At 49.0% G+C, this 25,000-nt stretch overlaps 1 protein-coding gene across 4 annotated transcripts in view; it reads left to right on the forward strand.

The window, feature by feature from the left end:
• The first annotated feature begins 859 nt into the window (after positions 1-859).
• The window catches only part of LOC126569335 (protein encore), a 79,228-nt gene continuing 55,087 nt past the window's right edge, over positions 860-25,000 (forward strand). For all 4 annotated transcript variants that reach the window (XM_050226342.1, XM_050226343.1, XM_050226344.1 and 1 more), the window contains exons 1-2: positions 860-1,007; positions 2,250-2,443. The gene's annotated coding sequence lies outside the window, so the exon portion shown is untranslated. The remainder of the gene's footprint in view (positions 1,008-2,249; positions 2,444-25,000) is intronic.

Genomic DNA, 25,000 nt, shown 5'->3' on the forward strand with positions numbered 1-25,000 from the left:
TATGCTTGAACGGAAGATCATAAGTCCCAACCGAGTTTTTTTTGGGTTCGATTTATGATCTTGCCACATCCTAGGGGTTATGTTGTGTGGGGCAAAGTTCGTCCGAGCAGCTCAAAAATCTAAAAAAAGGTCTTCCTCCATTTTCTGTCTACATCGTTGCCATTTCTACCGGCGTTAGTTTGTCTGTATCAAAAGATCATAAATCCTAGATCATAAATAAAATCGAGAGGCTAAAACTCGGTCGGAACTTATGATCCTCCGTTCGAGCAAAAGCACGTTTCTTGTAAGCTACAGTGCCTTCCAATGAAACAGCAGCAGTCGAAGGGAGCACCTTGAAGAACATACGGGAAGGATACTATCTACCAAACTAATTACTGGTGTATTGTTTTAGTATGGTTCAGCTCCTAATCCAGTTATGAATTTTAAGTGAAATGTAATACTATCACTTTTCAAGAATATCAAGTCGCACTTCAAAGAATATTTCCATAAAATACTTGCATCCTTTCGTTAGATTAGGAGATTTTTTTCTTTAAACGTTATACTACTTAACACAATTTTACTCAACTGGTCACTCAAACTGGTTACAAACTGGAACATTTTACACCGTGTTCGTGACAGATTTATTCACTGAAAAAGGTTAGAAAATTGTCACACAAAATTACTAACATAACTTAGCATGATGTTCGTTGCAATATGAAAACAAACGAGTGTTATTTTGCAATCGAACCGGCACTCTGCCTTCGGATTCATCAACCCCTTTTTTGAGCTGCAGCGAGCTCGGCGTTGCTCGGCGTTGGTTTCGGATTCGGGCGCCACGACCACGTGGTTCATTCAAAGTTGTATCGTTGGCCGATGCGGTTGGTCCTCGACGCTCGCCGCGGTTTCTACTCGTTACGGTTCAGTGATAGCCAGTCGTCGTCTGCTCCAGGCAGCATCCCGTATATCATTCGCGTATCGCGTGTGTTCGTTGTTATCGTCTAGGTAGCTCTACCGGCTGTTATCAAAACGTAAGAATAAGATTTGAGAAGGAACCGCATCTCACTCTCTCGTGTGTGTCTATCATCCATCCATTTGCATCCACCGATTGACCAAACCAGGTGCCAAAGTGTGGTTGCCGCAAAATTGTGGAGAAGAAAAAGAAGAAGCCCACAGACAACGGCCCGGTCTACCCGGGAGGAGGCTGTGCCATCTTCTCGCGTTGCGGATTTCGTTCCGTGTTCGTTTCGTTTCGTTTGCTCGTGTTTGTGGCCGGCGTTCTGAATTGCGGGAGGGCCTATCCGTGTGGATGTGTGTTTCTGTGTTTTGTGGCAAGCTTGTGGCGCTCGTATCGAGAAACGCGGTCGGCCGTTAAGCCAGCTCCACCGCCGCTGCCGCTTGGTCCCCCCCTCCACCCACATACCCCCAAGGCGGAGAAATTCTGCTCGGCATTGTTGTCAGTTTTGTCCATCTTCAACGCGTTGCAGACAGAGCCGAGCGGTGCAGATTCAGGGTCAGTGGTCGAGGCTTTTCGTGGTTTGTTTTGCAATTTTGTGATCGAAGAAAAATCGAATTCTCGATGGTTCCGTGGCATAGTTACCATTCATCATCGTCAGCCAAGTCATCATCGCCAGCAGCAGCAGCAACAGCAGCAGTCGACCGGTTACCGGTCACCAGAAGAATCCGGATTGATTGTTGACGGCGTTGTCCAACGATAACCATCTCCAGGGTGCCCCTGCCAGTTCGAAAGTGCATCGTTGAAGGCGTTGAGACCACCACCATTCGTCGCCACGTCCCAAATCAACCTACCTGTCTGTCTGTCCACGGAATTTCCAGGGCGCGCCTGGAGAGCGTGATGCAAAACATCATATAACGGCTGTGATGAGAAGGGAGTGAAGGTGGTTTCGAATGTTATGTGTTATGATGTGGTGCATTCGGTGTGCCTGACAAGTGTCCAACAAGCGCGCAAAGAGAGGGGAGGCATCATTGTTCTGCTGTGGGTTGTCCGGTTGTTAAGCGAAGAGGTACACAACAAGGAGCGGTCCCTGCACCGGGCAGAGGGTCACAGAGTGAAAGATAAAGGGAGAGAGGGCATAAAAGGTCATGTTTGCGCGAGTGAGAAAGCATATTTATGTTTCGGAGCGTGTGTTTGTGTGTCTGTGAGTGAATGTGTTGAAGCCGTGCCTCCTGCTTTGGCCGCATTTCCGGCACCGAAAGCGGTATTTAATTTTTGAAATTAATTTTCGAATCATTCTTTTTCCCGTTCCCGTCAGTGGCCATCTAAAATATCCTGAAAACGAAATCGGATACGTGGGTGTGTTTTTATAGGTGTGGGCGTGATTTATGTTTTAGTGTTTGTTTACTCCCTCATCCCCGTTTCGTCACTGATTCTCGGTCTACTACAAACCAAACGTTCTGCCCATCAAGCGAGCATCACCAAAATCCCTTCGCGACCACTGCACTGAAGGTAAGTGAAATTCAAGGATATCTTCGATCGAGGAAAGAAGCCCGGAATAGCCGGATTTTTGTTGGAATTTCCAAACTCCAGGCCGCCATCGTGGTAGTGCGAGAATTCACAAGTCACCACCATGGCGCAGCGCATGAGAAATGACGCATTGAATGTCGTGCCTGTTGTGTGCCGCGTGAGTGACACACATTAAATATTCGTTCGTTCCTCCCTCCCTCCCTTACCACCCCCAAACATCACACGCGGGCATGCCCAAATGGGGTGCCGTTCGCTGACCAGGTAAGCGGCACCAGCACCAGACTGGCGGGGCTGGCGAACTAGTTTCTCGGTTGGCCAAATGGAATGGCGCCGCCGTCGCCACCGTCGCTGAAATGTGTGTGACTCAGGCGACCAAGAATGAGGCGTACGGTGAGGGTTTTTCGAGACAAAAACATTCGTGGTGGTCCCCAAAAACTCAACTCTCGGTCGATTGGCTGGCGGTATTCGATCGGAATTGGGGCTTTTACCTTGTGTGTTTATGCTTATAGTGGGGTTTAGGGGGGTGCTAGGCCCCACTCTGTCCTGTCTAGTGTTCGAGAATGGCGCATTCTATTCACCAGCACAGGCTACAAGCGCACACCATCATTATTATCGTGCAAAAATGCTACCATCGCGTGGCGCTTACTCGAAAGTCATCGGTTTTAGTTGTGCTGACAAAAAGAGCATAAGTAAGCATAAAACCGAGACCTGGGTGTGTGTGCAGGCGCTCGATGAGAAGCAACATAAGACCCCGGACACCCCCCCCCCTTTTTTGGATTCGTTTCGTTTCGAGGTTTTGCGCTTGATTAGCGAACAGAGCATTGTCGTGCGCTCTTTGATATTCAAAGTAGGCTATAGTGAGATAAAAAAAAAACAACAACAAAACAACTAGCCTACTTAATGGAGTCAGATTTTCTGGACTAAAAAAGAATACATTCTGCGTCACCTCGATATCTAAGAAAATCTTCCTGATAACTAGCTATGCCACGACATTCAGCATAAGAACGGTGACTTTACGCGCAGTCCAAAACGACAAACCTCGCACATCGTCATCGTCATCATCACCGTCATCAGCAGGATCGATCGCCGCGTGTATCTTTCGTGTTGGGGTTTGCTGCTGCTGCTGCTGCTGCTGCTGGTGTGTGCGTTAAGTCCAACGCGCTCGCGCCTTCAACTCCCCCCTTTTGCGAAGTCCGTTTCACTTCGAATGCACAACGACGACGGCGGCGATCGAAGATGCTAAGAGACACCCCGCTTGTGTGGTGGTTGTCTGGACACCAGCTCTGGCTTCGGCCCCTTACGTGAAGGGTCCCTATGCTTGGGTTTTTTAACTGCTTTTTATGCTCCGTATCGCCGTTGGTGTTCCCTCACCCTGGTGACGATGTTTTTGTTGTGTTGTGTGTTGGGTCCCCACTCCCCTGAGGTGACGATGATGATGATGATCGTCAACCACAACCACCGAAGCCACCGTCACCGCCGCCACCGCCTCGTAAATATCTGTGTGTTGTTTGTTTCGCTCAGCTCGATTTCATTTTGTTATTCCTTTCCATCGGAACATAAGAACCACCTAGCACCAACACTGACGCAGGTATGTGTCGCGCGGGGGTTTGCATGCTGTGAGACCGATGATGGTGATGACGATGATGATGATGGTGGTGGACTGCATTCCATGGAACGAAGAAGGAGCCTCCAAAGAGCAAAGCGCGGATGATGAACGGATGGATAGGAGAGGTGGCAGTGGGATTCGAAGACCGGCGCCAGACAGAGAGACAAACCACGCAACGAAGAGACAGACAGAGAGAGAGAGAGAGAGAGAGAAAGGGAGAGAACAACGTAAAGGTGAACATCACAACCACCAGCAGCAAAAGCAACGCAGCAACGGCGCAACGAACGTGTTTGGCTTCCAACCACCTTCAACTCCAAACACGCCGAGAACTTGTCTGTCCAGTTTCCAGTCCGCACCACCACGCCGTCCGGGCCTCTCTCCCACCGCGAGGACGTTTGTTGCGTGTTACGGAGCGAGGCCGCGAGATGAGTTTTTGCCTTCGAACCAGGTATGTTGGACCGAGTGGCTGGACTGGAGGGCCCCGTTACATCGTCGTACCACGTAGCACAGGCACAACTCGGAATATACTCGGACGAATTTGGACATTTAAATGCTGGGCGCTGCTGGAATGAAAATGGAAAAAGCTTCCTTCATTCGTTCGCTCGCTTGATCCTGGTAAACGGCATTGCGTTGCGTTGCGTTTGCGTGGCCGCCGCCGGGAAAGCCTTTGATCGTTTTTCCGATTGGTACGCACGCCAGGCGGCACTGCAAGGCCAATGGCCGCGGTGCCGTGCGTTGCCGAGGACCCCTAACTCTTCTTCACCGCTCGCCGCGCCATCATCCTTTCGCGGTCGATGTGCAGTGAGGCGTGCGAAATTTGTTTATCGCTCAACCCTCGCCCCCCACATACACGCTGGCGTTGCTATGTTGTTGACCGCAGTTGCGATGGTTACGCGAATGGTGGTTGCCGTAATTGATGTGGCAGTGAAATGAAACATATACAACGGACTCCAATGGCGCCATTGGCCGGAATGGCGGTTCGGTGCCTTGGCGCAACTGTTTCCACTGGCAGAACGCAGAAAAAGATGAAAAGTTTCGGGCGAAAAATCCCTTTTTTTCCAAGTGCCACAGACTGACCACAAGGCAGGGAATAGGCATGTTTTGCAGCCGGAAGAACCCTTGAGCAATGGGCAACGTGAAGTGAAACTGTCCAGCGGAAGGCTTCGTTTCGTCGGCCTCAATCTTATGTTTAACATGGGACCACTGGGTACACTTTCACCTCGACCGATCGATGGCCGTGTGACAATACACGACGCCGTCAACGACACAACAGCACCAGCAGCAGCAGCAAACAAGCAAAGACGAAGATCGACTCCGGGACTCCGGACCGGAGCGCTCGCTTGACACATTAGCATTAATCGGTCGTATCGATGGCCCGTCTGTGGGATGCTATGATGCGGGGGATAGCTTTCCCCGATTTGTAACTGGAAAGCTCCAAATTATTGTCGATTTACGATTTTACGAAGTCCGGTTCTCTGTGATGATGGCGGGAACACGATCTCGAGATTCCTCTTGGAAAAAAAACCAATCGTATTTTACGGTAAAATGATGAAGCAATCCGGTGTATTAATGAAGGATTACTTCATCCCTTCGCAATCGCAATCAGCTGGCACATCGGGGGTCGTAAAATTAATAAAAAGAAAATCCTCCAAAGGAAAGTCCTTTCGGCGAGCAACTCCCTCGAGCATCGTCCAGGTTCCTGGCGAATGCGAATCACGTTCACGGGGCACCTGTTCACGCGCAACACGTTTCACACGGGTTGCAGGACATTCGTTCGTTTTTTTTCCATCGCTACCCCCTCCCGGGGGACTCATTTTCCGTTAATGCCCGCATGATACTCTCTCACGCGGTGCCCGGGACCGGCCGGCGGTTGGCGGTAAATAAATGACCACTTCAGGTCGGAGAATTTCGGTGTGACACCGCCCGAACCACCCCGTTGAATTGAGGACAGTGACGACTTCTATTCTGTTGCCGTCATCGTCGAACTGCTGCTGCCCAGCGAACGGTGTCTCGTGGGAAAATAGCGAGAATGTTACCGAGAAGCGGATCTGGATGAGGAGTGTCAACATGCCGGGGAGCGAGGTATTTTATCAAATCTTTTCAAAGAAAAAAGTGGAGAAATGTCCGAATCAGAAAGTGTGACAAAAAGGACACGTTGCCACAAAGAGAGAGAGAGAGTGGGCGAGGGTTGATTTTCCACCAACGCTTAGTTCGATCCCAGTTTTCGCCCACTGGCCGATGGCGAAAGGGAATGAATGTTTTTTTTTTCTTTGATACTTTGTGACTGGTTCGCGGCTTGTTGGGCGGATTCAATTCAATTAACATCATTACATTGCGACCATTGGGTTTACCTTTTTCCTGTGGCCACCAAGGCAATCGAATCTTGATCAACACTTGCTTGTTTTGAAAACACTTGAGCTCCCTTTTTCTGATTGGTTCAGTTGTCCGAAAACAATCCCCTTTTCGGTGTTGTATAAACTCCCCCGAAAAATGATTTATTTACAAGCATTTGATTACACCGTTTATCAACTTAATTGGATCGGTGGGGCTGCTTAATTGATTATGGTCGACAGCATTGTTTTAATAATTTTATGGGAATTTAAAAGAAAACACCGGCGCAGTAGCAAAGAATGGCAATTGAATGCGCGCCATTTTAAGCGACCTGTTTGATTGATCATTCCGTACACTTCCACTTCTGCGCGGCCATTCCAGTGGCCAGTTCCCACAGTTAATATGCCCTTTCTTGAGGCATCGAGCAAATTCCCATATTAATTATCGTCGAGTTTACAAAGCCAAAAAGACGCCACTTTATTGCAATTACCGGGTGCATTCGCACTGTTGCGATAGTGAAGCGGTCTGGGAGGAACTGAATATGATTTCAATCTCACTTTTCCTGGGACTCTCCAGAGTTTGCTGTTCCGGCAATATGTCCCTCAGCTCAAAATGGCTTCCGATTGAACCGGAAATCGTTGAAACGATGTGTGGTGGCGCGCTCGAAGGGGGAATCGCATCACAAATCGTATTCGGATATTAAAAGTCGACCCACAGAAACACAATATGCGCCGCCCCTCAGGGGGCTACTACCGGGACAGCCGGAACAGCCGGAACAGGCAAATGAATGAATATCGTCCGCTGCTTGTTTGCTGCTGCCGTTGCTGTTATGCCATGACCAGCAGTAGCAGCAGCAGCAACGACCGGCAAAGGATGCACCGAACGGAAACGATCCGTCCGAGGCTATCGGATTGGAAAATTCCGTCTCTTCCGGAACGGAGGCTGCCTGCCTGTGTTCAATTGTTTTTTCCTGGCCCAGTGTGGCCTCCGATCTGGCCTCTGACCGTACGATACGATATCATCGTCATCGAGCGCTGAACTGGGAAACTCATATTTCGTTGCAATTTCGCGGACCACTTCACCTACCCTTTGCCATCGACCGCAGCAGCTGACCTTGTCCTTCTTCAGCCCTCCGACCGGGGTGGCAGCATAGACAACCATCGATAGACTCATCGTTTGATGGACAGTTATTATGATTTTGTCGAAACATCAGCGTGCAGCGAACGATGAGCGAGAGACCGGAGCCCGAGGCAACAACATGCCGGCATCAGGATCATCCCCGAGGATTGAGAATCAAATAATTTCTTCGACATTAAACATGATTTTGCGACCGAACGAGCCCGGGTGGTCCGTCCGTTCGTTCCGTTCAAAAGTTTGTTGTTGTTTTTTTTTAACTTTCTTTCCCCCAACCCCCCCCCCCCCCCCCCGAAAAAATGTTGTATTTATTTATGCAGCCCACAGGGGGTATCCGGAGGCTGCACGCAACATAAAAATGATCCCAGAAAAAAACACAAAGAACTCCAACAATCCTACGGCCGATCACAAAACGACAGATAAACTGTAAGGATCCGAATCCGAATACACTGATCCCCTGGAGGGGGTGGTGGTGGTGGTGGAGGGTGTAGACTACATACCGTTAGGTTGCTCGTTTTTGCCGTTTTTTTGCTCCAACCAGCTGGACACCAGGTCACTCGCTAGCTCGCAGGCTCGCAAGCTGGCTGTCTAGTGAGTGACTGGAATATTAATTTTCCGTTGACATTCCCGGGTACCGGAGTGGCATCGCCGTTCGAAAGGTCGTTCTCGGTGTATAATGTACTGTGTCACCGATGACACAAGCACCAACTCTTGTCGTCGTTGTCGTTGTTGTTGACGCAATTGGTTTGAGTCAATTTGTGCATTTGTACCGGGGACCCAAATGGCAAACATCCATCCGTTGGAACAGTGGACGATGGTAGCGAGTAGAACAAATTGGGCAAACTCATCCTCCCTTTGGAAAATGTTCTTATGTAATGTTCGCTTTTTATGTTTCTCCTTTTATGCAAACGCATCCTGTCCGCAATGGATGTTAGGAGTTCACGTGAGATGTTAATTATTTTTCCAAACATTTAAAGTGAAAAGCAACGAAGCGTTATCACCGTGAACGATCGCTTTCGGTTCACACGGTCGCTTTCATGCCCCGCGGTACACTTTCGCGGCGACAGTCATGCTCGGGGTTTGATCTTCCCACAGGGTCGAGGAATTTGAAGCATTTCCGCTGCTGATGTTACCGAGTTCCCAATCAGGTGATTGATTCAGTTTCACGTTAAAGTCGATTCCATGCCGTGTTGGTGGAGTGCGATGGATGGCCCAATGGGGGGTGGTGATACGCATACAGGGTAGGGCGTTTGATCGAGGATCGGTTCGCCTTCCTTCGTTCGCCTTGAAACGTGCCAGCAATGTTTGGCTAGTGGAACTGAAGTTTGCTCAGCTGCAGCTAGCGAACACTCGGCGGAAAGAAGAGCGCGAAGCCTTGGCGGGCGATTGACGTACGTACGATAACACCTCCTCTCGGCTGTCACCGAAAGATAGATCGTGTCTGTGGCGAGCGTGGATTCAGTTTCGTTGTTTCGCGCGCGCCACGAAAATTGATTTTTATCCAAGCTTTTCCACTATCCCCAAGGGCCTGATTTCGAGATTCATCTCGAGGTTTTGTTAGATCGTTCTAGGTCATTTGTAAGTAACACGTGGTTTGAGTTTTTCCCAAAGAGAAAAGTCGATTAATCGAGATCCCCCTTTACGGTGGCGGTGAAATGTCACTTTAAATCTTAATGCCCTTCAATCAAGCAGCGCCATTGCCAGCGAAAGGGATCGCTGGCTGGCATAATGAAAAGCTGGTGCTGCTGTTGATGCTGCTACTGCTCGGCTCCGACGTCAACCGAGAAACCAATAAAACAAATCCGATTAACGATTTAGTGTATAATTGGGCTGGAGTCGCCTTATTAAACCTTAGCGACCGTGGCGACGGCCGCATAATCTCACACCCCTCGCCGTCTGCCAAGAAGTGGTGGCCAGTTTTAGATCCCCGCGTCCCCTAAAGACTACCCTGACATCAGGGGATGAATTAACGCGGAACGCAGAACGGGGCAGCAGAAAGTTTTTGGGCTCACAACGCGTGGTTTTCGGAGCTTGAGTTGACTGGCACTGCGAGTGTTTACTCGTCGTCTTACTTTCGCTGATTGCTTCGTGGCGTCGTGGTCTCGGACAGCAACGTCTTGGCTTGAAGAGAAGGAACCGTCTTGGTCGCTCGAAAGCTCGACGACTAATTGGGATTCTGGCGATTCGTCTTAACGCGGCTGCAACCGACAACTGGGTGCTCCCTGGTTGACTTTTGTCCTCTTGTCCTTCCCAGTCTGTTGGTGGCTTGGTGCACAATTTGTGGTTTCTCGCCACTCGGCACCAACCAACAAACCAGCATCGTGGTCACAGTGACGGTAGTTTGTGTCTTTGTTGGTTTTGTTTTTCGTTATCCTTGGCAAGAAAGTTCTACCAAGGGGGCCAGTGGAAGGCTCTGGCTCCCTTTTTAACCTTTCGCCATACGGGCAGCTGACCAATGGACCCCCACTGGCCACTGGCTCGAGACAGAGGTGGGAAATGTTTAAAAACTTGGTCTTTGCCATCGTCACCATCATCGGGACGGATCAGGACAAATAGATGGTCGCGGTGCGTTGTGTTGTGCTGGGTCCTTTCTGTTGTGGGTGTCCGTTCCAAGGAACAAGCCCCGCCGGGCCATAACGATGACGCACATTTAGGGCTGATGAGTCGTTCTTCACCGGCTCTAGTCGGTGGCCCACGCACCACGCCAGACACTCGTCGTCGTCATTGTTGGATTAAGGTTTTGGAAATTAGAAATATTTTTAAGAACCGTACCGCGGGGCCAGTTTCGGTTTGTGTGCTCTCGGTGTAGAGTAGCAAAAACAGAGTGACGTAGACGGTGGCCAATCTGCGATGGTCGTCGCCCCAAGCATAAAATCGCACAAACCGTGCTGCTCTCTACTGTTCGCGCTGCTGCTTCTTTTTTTGTGAATAAATATTTATTCAAATCCGTTTTCCAATACTAATACTAAAGGGCCAACTAATGAATATTGAAGAGCGAGAGGCGAGGTCCGAACGGCGAACAGTGAATCAGATGTACCAGGGACTGGCTGACCGGATTCGATGGAGTTACCGGCTTTGCTCGGTAGCAACACGAGTTTCTCTCGTTCCTTTTTTAATATTCCCTTAGAGCAGTGAATCGATTTTTGCGGATCGGATTCAAAGAAGCAACTTCTCTGTCCTCCACGAATATCTCGCCCCCCCGCAATCCTTGCTTTTCTAACTTCCTTACGAGCAAACCTCCGGGATAAAGTCGCAATTTAGTGTCCCTTTTGTCCAACTATCTGTCCTGGAAAAGGATGGTCCGCAGTAAGAATGCGGTGGAAGCGGCGCTTTCACAGTCAACCAATTTCCCAGTAAACAGTGTCACCTTTTGGGTGGCAACCTTCTCGCTACTAAACTCCACCTCACCAATCAGCAAATCACCCTTCCGATTCTTCTGCTCCATGGTTGAGCAGCGGACGGAAGGAGCGAAATGAGGTCGACCTTCGAACCCCGAGATCTTTCGGGTCCGACACCATCATTGCTTCTTTTTCTTCTCGTAGCCAACGCCGGACAGCAGAAAAGAATCTGTTTCTGAGGGAAAAAAGAAACGGAAAAAGAAAAGGATTCCAATTGTGTTGCTTTGACAGAGGGCGGCGACCTCTTGGCACCTTTTCGCCGCAGTAGCAGGTCGACCTCGGGTCGGGAGTGCCAACCTGTTTGCGTTTTCCGGTGTTTTTTTGGGAGATGGTCAGCGCGTTGTCGCTGCTATCAGCTGCTCTGAGGATTGAAGCTGAGATGGCTTGGGGTGTAGCTTGTAAGAAGATTGGTTGTTGTTCCAATATGCGATCGATTGTTATCGATCGTTTGCTTCGTAAAATGAAGTCGCTAACCCAACTCCCTCGGGGCAGCATGGCAACCACAACCAGCATTGAGATCCCAATGGAAAGCCAGCGTTGATCAATTGTACTGCTCGATAAGCAACCTTCCTTTCTTCGAACACTCTCAAATCAATTGCTGGAAAAACTGCCGCCCAAAATGACTATTCAGGTGTCATACACAGCAGCAACAGAACGGCATTTTATACCTAATATCAAACGAAACCAACGAGGCCGATCAGGCCAGAAGCCAACAAGAGCCGATCATAAGAAGTGCGAAAATGTGACACTTCCCTTTCCACCGTCGGTGGATTGTCGGGCCAGCCAGTTCCAGACCAGCTGGTTATTGACGGAAGCGGAGCTGCTTTACTGGAGGGGTGCCGCCACCCGAAGCCACACTGAACAGTTTGCCGCCTTTGCCACTCTAATAGAATATTTATGCTCGCCTCTTCTTCTCTTTTTTCTTCTTTATCCCCACCGTCAAAAAATACCGAATTTTCTCGCTCGCTGATTTTCCATCACTTACAACCTCCGCACAATTCCCCGGCTTTCCATTGACTCCCACGGGGTGGGATGGGGAGTAATCGTTTTTCAGTTTGGCATTTTAGTATTTTTTATTTCACGCCAAAGAAAGAGATTGACGTGCTTCTTTTCACTTGGCTTTTCCTTTCCCTTTCGGGGCCTTCCGTTCCCCTGGCCCTTCGGCCACGGTGTCGGGTGGAAGTTCCGAGCAAACGTCCATATAGGCGGCGGCCAAAGCCCGGCATGTAGCAGATGTGCCGGGAGATGTGGGAGTTCTGGCGTTACGTGAGGCGTTAGATTGGGTGCGTCATTTGGTGTTTACGTTGGCTGTGGATGGTGTTGCTTCTGCTTCGCCCTTCGGGGGTTCTTCTTCTGTTTCGATCTTGTTGCCAACTTTTTCTGCTTCGCGCGATTTGTTCGCGAGTTTTCGCGTCACCTACAACGAGGTGGTGACGGGGGTGGAGTGTGGTTGATTAATGATGGATGAACGATTAAGTGATTTTAATTAACGATATCACGCACACGCCAGCATCGGTGGCATTGGTCTCGGTTGAAGAGAGGAGGAGGAGGAGGCAAAACGTAGAATTAATCAAATTGTCCTTCGATCGCAAGATTGATCGAACGTTTTTCGCCCACGGCACACGTTGGCATGATGTGGTTGGTTGGTTGGTTGGTAATGATGATCAATGTTTGGTTTCGTTCGAGCATGGGAATGTGTGTTCCCGATAACATTAGCCCGATTGGAGCATGTTGTGGTGGCAACTGAAACCATCATTCAACGCTGATGATTCGATGACGAAAGCACATCGCAAACCGTCAGAAACGTTGGAGAATGAAAGCGTTGCTGATTGAAAAGCCAAACTTGCGAAACGCAAAATCACAATCATTAACTATAATCCTGAACCTAACTCTGCCTTAAAACGAAAATGAGGAAAAATTCAACGAAAATCCCACGACACGAAATTGGCATTATTCATAACACACGTGACGGGCATGCTCACTTCCCAAAGGCCGAGGTCAAATACCAGATGCAATCCATTTAATTCCATGCTGGGTCTTTCCAAAATCTATGCTACCAGCACCGTGCCACCATGAGATCTGCGTGGCAGGTGCTTTTCATGGAAAATAACACCTTTTACATCGATTGTTTGCCCATTTGTGCCCAGTATCGTGCAGGCAGCCTGGCAGACTAGGACGGTTGGTTCTGTCTGACAGGTGGATTTGTAATTGAAAATCAATTCTAACGTCTGTCGTCTCTGGGATTCGCACCGCAAACTCCGCTCCACTGCTTCAGGCATTCATTAGTTTGAAATTTTCCTCCATACGTCCCTGGGTATCGGCAGCTAGGAATGCTGTCCTGTATTTAGGAATGGAGGATCAAGGTTCTCGTTCATGTGTAGAGCTCATCGGAGAGCACATTCGTTGGATGTTGTCAGCAATCGAGTGTTGGGAATCACAAGCATTTGGTTTCGGTTGCATTCTCCGGTGAGGTTCGTCCATAGAATGCCCTTCTTTCGGATTCTCGGATCATACGGAGAGCGTGATTAGCTCCAGAGGGAGATTGAAAATCAATCAACGGAATCTGTGTCACAGGAATTTGTTCCCCGGCTCAAAGTGCAACTCCATTTGTCTCGATTTAATAGCAAGAGAGCTATCTCTCTCTCAATCCGAAGTCATGCTAGCTCATTTCACAGTTTCGTAGCGAAGAATCGTTGTTTCATTTGAGAAAGTGAGTTTGCCTTTATTTAGACAGCTCATATCGTTAAGGTAAGGGAAAAGACAGAGCCCCTTTTTTCGCTGGCTCTTTTGCCAGAAAACTGAATAAACCTTGCGCTCCAGAACCGAGGCTGGTTTTTAGTTTTCCACTTTGGTTTTTCTTTGGAAAATGCAGCCGTGAAAGGTCCAAACAGGGAAAGCAATTGTTTCGTTTCGTGACGTGCACTCTCATTTTTCACCGACTCCTGCAGCAGCTGGTGCAGTGCAATTGCAGAAACAGCCACAAAATGCACCCTCCGAGTGTGCGACTTCCGATTTTCCGGCAACCGCAATTTTCACCGCGTGCACCAATCCTCTTCTTCGTCGTCTTCGTCGAGGCACATTAGCAAGAAGCGCTCCTGGAAGTGGCTTGGAAAAGCTCGTTCCGGAAAGTCGGCTGCTACTGGACGGTTGTTTTTTTTTGGTTTTTTTCTGCTGGCCAGCTAACTGCGCATTGCGTGCCAGGCCCCTCTCTCCCTGGGGGACGCGAATATTTATCCAATTTCCATTCGTTTACGGAGCCCGGAGCTCGGTTCGCCGGCGTCATCATTTTGCCATCATCTTGCGAACCGCCATTCATTTCCATTCACCATCGCGATCAGAGTGGCTTTCTTCTTTCTTTCCCCCCCCCCCCCCCGTTCTTATCTCGAGGTCCTGTCGTCGAGAAGGGGGCCCCCTTATGGTACCGGCTCACACGTTCACGCCCTCTTCTTGGAGTGCGGATCTTCTCCTTGGTGGAATGGACCGTGATTATGAACTATTTCGTGCGGGAATGCGTTTAATGAAATGCAGAAAATGGAAAATAAAAAGGGAAACTGCTATTGCTGCTGCTGCTGCCGGCATAATGATTCCGCCGCTGTCGCGATGATGTTGATGATGGCGATGATGGTGCTGGGATCCGCGTTAGGCGATGGAACTTGACAAAATGGTTTAATATCTGTCGAGTTGCCGGTTGATGGGGTAAGTGAGTGGAATTCAATATTTCCACTGCTTTCAATGGTTCACCAAGTGAGAGAGGAAGCAAAGGAGAGAGATTTTCCCTTCTTTTTGTGACCACTAGGTAGCAGTAGCGAACCTTATCGTCGATCGATAAGCAGCGAAAGGCTTGGCTTCAATCTGATTGTGAAATTTACATTTTGATAACCAGCAGGTATCGATTGCAGGGCATCAGGGCGAAGGGCGGTTGGTACTTTTTGCTGCCGCAGTCGTTTCTCGAAAGCATCGTTCCAATCGGTTTGTTCCTGTCCTACTGCCATTACAGTACGATCGTTAACGCGTTCGATAGAATCTCTGCTAACGTTATCTATCTCCTGTTAAATCTGCGGCTAACGAGTGCAATAAAGATAGATCTATAGAGCTACTAAGGCCGCTGTTGCATAAGGCACGGCCCACCAGCGCGTTCACTATTCGTTTTATATAAATGCAAATACATTCGAAGGCAACTGCGCGTGACGTTACAAACTGATAACAACGGCTGACTGGGAAAAGAAAATACCGAAAAAGAGAACCAACTGACATCACACCAACAAGCAACACCGTCAAATCCAGGTCATGGTCACTGCCAAACAATGAGTTTTCCGATTCCGATGTGCTCCCATTTCGGGCCCCCCCAAAAAAAAAACTCATCCAACCGAACGGAGTGGAACCACGACCGGCGGGCACGACGATGGATCGATCCAGCGTCGTAGCCTAGCATGACGGCCGGCATCATCGTCATGATGCGGTATAATGAGACTGTTGGTTGATGACACACCGAGCAGCGGAGGCGAATGTGTTCACGTGCAACATTAGGCGAAACAATCGGAATGGCCGCATGGCCGCCTGCTGCGACCAAAGGTTTAAGGAGTGGAGCTCGTGGGCCCTGGGTCCGCGATAAGGCGGACAGTCGTCGACTGGTAGGACAGAATGAGCACCGTGTGGAGTGATGCCGATACTCATGTGGCTTCATTTGACATTTATAGGGCGCGGCTTTCATGCTGCTGCTGCTGCTGCCGCCGTTGGTGTCTCATTTTGCCAGCATATTGCCATGCTACTGGCTGCTGCTGCTGCTGCTGTGGTTGGATGTACGATTGCTCCAGGGTGGTCTCGGTGAATGGCGATGCAATATGTGCGTACAGCAGAGATACGAAATCACAGCTCACAGGCAGTGCAACCTCAGGATGAGTCACGATGCAGCCGTTACAGCCCTAAGGGCAGTTCATTATGGTTTATTGCCTCTCTGTGGAACAATGGAAGGATAGAGCATTAGCGGATGCACACTGCGTCGAGCGCACTAGAACGTGAAATGTTTTGGAGAACACTTCCAAAAGTGCTTCTCTTATCAGTTCGTACCATGAGCCTACCGCTCATATTGCGCTCTTGCCCCTTCTTTCTCTCTCTAGCGAGTATATTTCCATATTTTCCATCCGTTGCTGCACTGACCGTGGTTCGATCACTTAATTGTGAACGGTAGTGCATCGACGGCGCAGACTAGATAAGGCGAAGCGGCAAGAATGATGCCTGGACGTGTGTAATACAATGCCCTCGGCCTTGTAATTCGGCGCAGAGCATCGTGGCACCAGCAACCTATAAGCGAGAGCTGTATGTTGAAGGATCATGATGTGCAACGGCGACGCAGTCCGACGGTGATGGTTGTCTCGATCGATCTGCTGCACCGTAGATGGATTATAGTTATAATTAAAATAGGATTTTGTTGCATTTTCAAGCAGTTTGCGGTTGTTCGGCAAGGTATGGTGGCTATCGATGGGCGGGGAACGGTTCGCAATGCATATTTTAGAGTGGCAACTACCGGTCTTCTGAGTGTTCAGTGCAAAGATGGAGCCTTTTCCTCGTCCGCCGGAAGCTATGCGGATACACTCTCAATAGTCCATTGTACCTTGTTATGCAGTGTCGGAGCAAATCTGCACGAGGTTCGCTCTTGAACGAAGGGAAAATTCATCTGCTACCAATCCCTAGTACGGGATTTAGTACTTATGCTGATGAGAAACACAATTTTGTAATAACCGGTGCTTGGGAATATGGTTCAGTCATGTCCGAATTAATAAAATTGCTATTTGGAATGAATTTGATAAAAAGAAATCATGCGACAAAAGCACATCCAACATCAATCTGTATCGATCTAATCAAGCCTTCTTATGATGTTTATGTACCTTTACTCTGAAGGTATTTGAAATAGTAATCATCGCCATCTTCCTTTCTAACATGGGAATATACTTTCGATTCGAAGAAAACTCGTGGTTCATGGAAAACTATGCCGGTGAATTTGATTACCTCTCACACAATCACTGGCAACTACATTACATTGCCTCAAACATTATGGCCTTCGTCGGAATCGGATAACTGTTCCCATAAACCGTAGCGTACGGGGCGTATATCTCCAAAAATAGCATTCTTTGGATAGTAAAAGCACTTCCTACGCTCCTAGTAGATACACGATGCCTGTAAGGTTCTGCGGCCAGACTGCTGTACGATACCTTTACGGAACTTCAGCATAAACGGCCGTCTCGGTGGATCCTTTCTCGGGGAGAGCAATTCTCAAGGAATTCGGCTTTTCCCTACAAACGGGACCATGCTCCTTACCGTGTATCGTTGGCCGCGAGGCCATTCTTTCGCAACGATGATGACGTTAGCGCACGTTCGTAGCGCGATGAAAACCCTTTTCTTGCCCCAAGAACCCCCCCGGTGGTGGTGGTGGTGGTGGTGGTGGTCGTTGAGACGAAAGCAATCTCTGTAACAGCGTTAGTGCGAGGGTGTTGCACGTGTAGTAATGGTAACATGCTCGCTCGGGGTGATAAACCGCTCGTAAAATGAAAAGATTTGCACCTTATCTTCACTCGTAGTGACGCGGCGCTCGTAGCAACTTTGATCATAGCTGGTTGCTTGCTGTAACTCTTGAAGTTGCCTCCAAGCTCAACAGCTGCCCAACAATTAAAGCGTGGATCGCCGAAGCGTTGGTGTGGTGCAAGTTTCTGTTCTGTTCGCCGTCAACGTTCCTTAGATGATGATTCAGCTCACGGAATCCAATAATGCCTCGTCAGCTGCACTGTTTTTACGCGCGTTTAGCATACGTGCCCGGTTGTTCCCTGTCTTTTGACGTTGGCTTTTCGTCCGTCATCGTGAATAATGGGTTCGTTGCTTTCTTCAAGGCGCTCCTCTGGGCTCGTACTGCTGCACGCGGTGGGTTCGACAAGTGAACAGCAGCGACTTGTCAGAACTCAATCCATCTCAATTGGCTCGATTAGTGATTCCACATGTTTGTATCTTTTTGGGCTGTTCTCGCTTCTCTCGGCAGAAATCGTGTAGCGAAAGGAATCAAACTCAATCATTATTTTGCTACCAAACCGCTCACGCTCTTGCGCCAAAGTGCACAAAAAACATTTGGACCTTTTTGCAAGTAAAATGGAATCCAATGGAAGGCTCCGAAAGTCGGGGTTTGCTACTGCATAATGTGTTCGAAGAGAAATTGAATAAAGAACACAGAGCCCGCCATTAAACGTGGTTGGTTCGTAGTGATCGTAGACCGGTCTAGGCCACAATGGATGTCGAGTAATTCAGCGCGGTAACGCAGATGAATATTCAGCCGCGTTCGGAAGAAAAGAAACGAGTAATCTGTTTCTCCGAGTGATGCGGAGCATGCTCCCTAACGCGCCGGTACATTGTAGCTCCGGCATCACTAGTGACGATAAGACGCATCGAGCTTCATTATGCATACGTATGCATATGGGGAGCATTTTTCCTCATTAGATTTGTGCTTCTCATGCACATTGTTGCTTCGCATCGAGGAGAATTGGAACAGGATTTATGTGTTGCTGACAACCAAGAACTGATGGGAAAAATGGGGGTTTTCCTTGAGGCCATGAAAAAGGGAACAGGGAGTCAACATGATACGCATGTACCTCGTGAAGCATCTTGAGATGAATCTGTTTTGATGCTAGTACATGACGCAGACAGGCAAAGAAACAATTAAAACATTAGCACCGTCGGTCACAGCGTTGTTATTCTTCGCCTGCCAGCGGCCATGTTCTCCTCACACGTCCTCTCGTCCGGCCGACAAATTACAGCCGCAAGCAAGCACCGCCGCCGCCACCACCACCTCTATTCTTCTAGCCACCGCCTCGGGGAGCTTTGAAGTCGAAGAAATTCCCAACTAATGAGGCAAGCCCTTTGCTGTTGTTGCTTTTGTTTTTCGCGCCCGTTCTCGTGGCCACCGTGGCTTTGGAATCGTTCATCTTCGTTCCAGGATCATAAACCACAAATGCGCCCGGCACACGGCAGCCGGGGCACTCCAACCCAAGTTCGTCGAAGTTATCCACCGCCACCGGGAACCGTCTTCATCGGCGTCCAGCAATGATACCCGGGGGTCGGGTGCCGGGTGCCGGGAGTCTCGTCGCTAATGCAGACCTCACTCGACTCGACCAAGTCCTGGCCGGCTGTGCGGACGATGAATTTGGAAACAGTTTCCCAGCGGTGTGTGCGGCACGCGAAATTACCATAATCGTCCTTGGAGTGGCTGCTCCGGGGCAACGGGTTGGGTTAGAGGAACCGGGAGCCCCTTTTCGCAAAGGAAATTGTTTCGGAAAAGCCACTCCAAGGGCCACACCCGCCGCGTGCACATTGTTTCTTGGTGGCTGGTTGGTGGTGGTCGGTCACGGCCAGCCGTTCCGCGGTTCTCGAGGTAGCTTCTGGTCAGCCAAGGGGAGGGGTAGAAGAATCGTAGGAGGTTGTGTTATGCTGCAGACATATTTTGAAGGTTTCGTGTTATTTTTTTGGCGCAAGAAACCGAGCCCCGTAGGTCCTTCCGTGGCCCAATCTGGTGCTGTTATAATCCAATCCAAGCGAGAACCAAGTGGCCACGTTGCAGTGAACCGCTTCATCGCGGGTCAGAAGCGAAGCGCGTTACGCGCTCGTTTGCTGTGGTGGTTCCATAATAAATTGCCCTTTGATGCTATCGTAGCGTCGTCTCTCTACCACGGCTACCGGGAGCGCTGCGGATTTTTGCTCGAACTCATTTATCAACAAGCTCATAACCAGACGTGTAATGAATCGTTTCGTCGTCGTCGTGGTTGGTGCGCACGAGCCAAGATCACTGATACTAGTGGAACAGACGGCCAGTTTGTTGCCTACATTGCTCAATATGGTAACTAAGTGTAATGCTGGTCGTTGTTCTGGTATTTAGCTCCGTAAATCCCTTCAAAACCAGAGGTTCCTTTCGAATGTCCTTCTTCGGTACCAGTTAGTTCATGAACTGAGTTCGTGTTAGTGTTCTGTAAACCCCTTTTCGCCTTGCTAATAGCTCGTTTTCCATGTTTATGCTTCATAACTTGAAACAACAAAGGGACGATTGTGAATGACCACACCGAAGCATCTTGAACCACTTGAATGCCTTAAAACCATCTTCACCGACAACAGTTTGTCATTATTCTCGTTCATAATTGTCGTTTGAAGAAGGCCACTTTACAGCACTGTAGGTTTCAGTAACAGCGAATGACAAAGGCGGTTGCTAATTGTCATTCCTTTTCGGGAAACGGGATTCTTTTTCATCCGCAGCTTTTCCGTCAGTAGCCGCAAGTGCAGGCGCGCTGCTAATAGCTTTCTGCTCGCGTTACTCCTTTATCTTTGCCACTGCCACTGCGTCTAATTAGTCAGGCTTGATGGGAAAGCGTAGCAAAGTGGTAGAATGTGGTGCAACGGAGCGCACGGCATATTGAGGTGCATCCTTTATAATTGTTTCACTTCTGTTTCTTCTCTTCTGGAAACACGCGGAATGGCGGAATGGTTTTCTGTGCTTTTTTGTAAATTGTAAGTCCTTGCCTTGTGGGGTGTTTCAGAGCAAGAAACGCGCGATGCGCAGGTGGTAAGCGTGGCCACGTGTAACCACAGCAACTCGCAAGAAGGACACTTGGATGAGGTACAAGTTTGATCGTTGACCTTCCGTCGGTTGATGAGCTTCTGGGGAAGTAAGGCTTCTCGGTATTCAATTGTAATTGTATTCTATGAAAAAAATGGGTCGCTTTAGAGAAGAGTCTTGAACGAAGTTTTTTATTTGAAAGTTTGAGAAAAATATTTAAAGTACAGAAGTTTTTCGAGTGGATTTCTCCAACCTTCCAATCAACCGAATACGCTTCAAGAAAAGCTTTTAACATGCTTATCCCACTTTTCGCTTTAATCACAAGCGCATCAATTGTTCAGAAGCAGCAGCAGCGGCAGCATTACGTGCCGCTTCTCCGATAAAGAACAAGTTTCCGTCACTTCGTTCTGGAACAAATTATCACCCGTTCCGTCCCCTTGTTTTCGTGCCAAGACAAATTCTACCACATTCTGGCGGGTGCTGGGGTGAAATGGGTTCCTAGTGAATAGTAATATCGTAAAAGCCAAGACAGAAGGGTTTGTAAACCACTCGGCCTCTGGTGGATCATAAAAGTTTTCCACCTGTTACTAACCGGGTGTACCTGGGAGTCTACCGGCGAAAGCTGGCGATGGATGACGACGACGACGACTAACAGACGGAGCTCAGACACTGGATGGAGGCTGGATGGATGGAATGTATGCCCCCACCTCCACCAGCTCGCCATCTAAAACCATTTCTGTGTGTGACCCAGATTTCCAGAAGCGGGTGCACGGCAGGCAGAGTGGCGCCTAGTGTGTCGGAGTCGCGGGACGAGCGGTACTCCCCGGCTACTAACCCGGTTTGCTACCTTTGATTCCCTAAGATATGATTGTGTCGTTCGCCTGTCGCCCGGTCTGTCGTGGTGACTGGTAGGTTTGACTTTCTCACCTCACGAACAGGAAAGGCGCTGGCAAGGTGCGAGGTTGGTAGATGGGGCCGTGCTGAAAATGGGTTTGTAACATACGCTACCAGCCTGCCGCGGGATCATATACGCCTTTCATTCTCGGCCACCTTTTCTGCGCTTTTGTTGGCAATTTCTTTTCAGCCAACGTTCCCAGTCCACCAGACACACTCCGACCCGCTCATTACTGTGGCCTGGCGTCTTTGTTGGGGTCGCTTTTCGCCGTATCACGGTCTACGCCCGGTCTGCCGCTTGTTAGCGCCGTCATCGGCGAGTGGCTCGAGAGTGCGAGTTATGTATGTATCTTCGGGAGTCTGGGGCACCGTGCCATCCGACCGAGCCCATAACCACGGTGAATTGTATGCTCGCTATGATGCTTTATGCCGTCGGAGCGGAAGCACACATTGTTGCATCTCGGCGTTGGTTGGGGTTGGCAAGATGCCATTGAGCAAAGCTGGCCAGTTCCGGGTGCTTCCGGTGTGCGTCCCGATGTGGGGATCAACTTTAGCACCGAGAACAATGCGCTCACCGCAATACCTGCATAAGGTCCGCTGGTTCCTGGTCCTGGTGCCTGGAGCTTTAACTTTCCATTTATTTTTTTTTCTTCTCATTCTTCCTCTTCTTCTGCTCTCTTTGTTGGATGGCGATGGTCCGTTCGTTCCGCAAATGTCGTCGCTGTCGCTAGGTCATAAGAACCAACCTCTCGCGGATGGTCACGGGACGGAATGGTGCACTTTGGCTGGACGTACAAATGACTGAGTGGATGTGTCTTGGTTGGAGAAAACACGAAGCATCATATCACCGTCACCATCATCATCATCATCATCATCATCAGTCGTGAGGAAAATGAGACGTGTGTCCTTCTCCGCTGCAATTGCACTAATGTTGTGCAGCAGTAAGGTAGTCGGCGGATTCCGGGCTGCCAGCATGGTTTTGCAGGATAAGTGGCCATATATTGCGCTGCAGTATCCGGCTGAGAAGTAGCCAATTATGGTTGAAGTAGTAACAGGAAGTCAACAGGACTTGAGTTTGCGTAGACTGCTGCTACGCTAAAAGACTGGCTCACGGTTGCTGGGTGGCCGGTTGCGCTAATGATTTCCACAGCCACAAACCACTCTGCAAGGGAATGTTTAATGAAGGAACGGGGCCTTGCTACCTGGCGTCATTTGCTTTTACATTTAGGTAATGAAAAAATCCTTATTTTAGGACATTTTTAATATAATAATTAGGACATAATTAATAGATTGGGAGCACTGTTCTCAGAATTTTCAGATTCAAATATTTTGATGATAAACTGAAAGTAAAACTAAAATTAATTCATGTGCTAGACACTATCGCCTAAACTTGTACCACAAGGGTACTAGAACATCCTCAATTTCCGATACCGATCGAAATCTCAAACATTTCACCCAATCAGCCCGCTAACCTCCACATCAAACAAACCACCGGTAGGGCCGGGAAGTTCGGTAAACACTACCGCATAAAGTAACTGTAAGTGGTTGAGTGATTTTTGCATAAGCCATCCCTCAGCTTAACCACCGGAATGCATGACCTGCTCCGCTTATCAGTGAGGCGCCCCTTACGCCACATAATTTCTAATGGATCCACGGCTGCACGTCGTCATGTAGCATGGTCAAACCCTTCCTTTAAGCCTACCGACAGGGTATGTCTGCCGTGCTCCGAAGTGTAAGATAAAGTAAACTAAGCCCGACTCTAGTTTTTCCCAAGTTTCCTCCTCGTTGGGCACCGCTCCTCAAGCTCAAATTGATGTAGTCTCCATGGGTGTCAAATAGGTTGACTGTTGCTGCTGCTGCTGGTGCTGCTGCGGACACTCTGCTCTCTCGGGGGGTGATTACCACGACCGGACGGACGGACGGACGGACGGATGGACCTTCTATCGAATCTCCAGCAGAGCACTTGCTTTGAGCATGAAATTTATGATCTTGTCCCAGCAGACGAGCAACAGGATCGGGAGTTTTTCTTTCCGCCGCTGGCTCTCCCCTCGTCACACATATGGTCCTTCGGGTCTTAAAGCTGACCGACCACTGTATACGAAATCAATTATCACTGTTTGCCATCGTTTGTTTGTGGTGTGCGTTGGCTTGTACTGATAGTAACAGGGCGATGGACGGTCGGGACGTTAGTAGAGTAGCCAGGACACTGGCGAAGGGGAGCGGCCATAAACGTATGCGGACAAAATTATCCTTCATATTAATTTCAAGGCATCTCTGTCCCTTGTGTGCCTGTGTCCCCTTCATGCTCTTTATGTTTATGTGTGTGCCTGCGTGTGCAGACGTGCTTTTTGCTTTGACGGCGCAACAGAGCGATCCAGAGCCGCGCTACAGTTACCATGTTCACTCCGGTACCACATGAAATATGCATATTGCATATGTTGGAATGTAACCCTTCGTCCCTTCTTTTTTGCACTTGTGTCAGGGTGTGTGTGCGAGTGTGTGTTTAACATCCCCCAAACGCCAACACATCGTTGTCCCCCTCTTCGACAGCATCAGGTCTCGTACGAGCAGCGCAGCATCTCTGAAGTAGGCAGCACGCTATATGCCATGAATAGCAAATGCGGACAGAGAGAGAGAGAGAGAGAGAGAGAGTCGAACCACGTCCTCCCACCGGTCTGATGCAGGGATTTTTCGTAGTAGTTCTGGTTTGATCCGTACCGAATTGCAGCTACTTTGTAAATGTGTGTAATGTTTACTTTTATGTGGCTTTCATTGCGGGGTGTTACACCGTTGTGGAGAGAGTGATTTAAGAGCTCCTCCCCTTCCCATGTGTTTGTCCGGGTGTACGTGTGGGGAAAAAAAATAGTGTAATTTAAGGCACTCAATTTAATTAACACTCGCAGCCTTCGGCTTTGTCTGGTTGATCAAAACACACGCTTTTAGGGTTTCCTTCAGGTGCCAGGTGTCAAGGTGACGAACTCCCAATTCCTGATGATTGCGCTTACTGCGTAACGCACGTTGACCTCAGAAAAATGGTAATTGGTTTTGTAAAATTAAAATTAAGTCCCGGGTATCTCTCCGGTGAATCCATTTGCATTGTTGCACACCGTCGCTCGGTCTGTTGGTCTGTTGTTCTGGATGCCAAGCATAAAACTTATAGATTACATTTCGCAAACAAGTTCGCGGTCCGAAGTTTGTGCGCTGCTTAAATTATTCCAGTGCCCGTTACTCTACTTGCAGATGCTCTAGATTCCATTCTTGTGGTCGAATTATAAATTCAAAAACGTTCAAAACCTCAACCCCCGTTGGACGAACCACCATTCCACCATTCTAACAATGCCTAGCAGCCTCACTCTAGCCAACGCCAAAATGTCGTGTCCTTCATTTGCGAGGTGGGGAGAGGTTTTTTTGTTTTTCGTTTTTTATCAAAAACTTTTCCCTCCAAACTTATGATCGTGGCGAAACTCTCTCGCACGGTCAAGTGCGGTTGAGCTATGAGTAGGTTCCTTTATTTTCTGGCCAACCAACGGCTAGACTTGAATGATTGTGGGGATTGTTCGGAGCTAGAGGGATGAGTGCAACGTGGATTAAAG

This window comes from Anopheles aquasalis, chromosome 2 (assembly GCF_943734665.1).
Source record: "Anopheles aquasalis chromosome 2, idAnoAquaMG_Q_19, whole genome shotgun sequence".
NCBI classification, from domain to species: Eukaryota; Metazoa; Arthropoda; class Insecta; order Diptera; family Culicidae; genus Anopheles; species Anopheles aquasalis.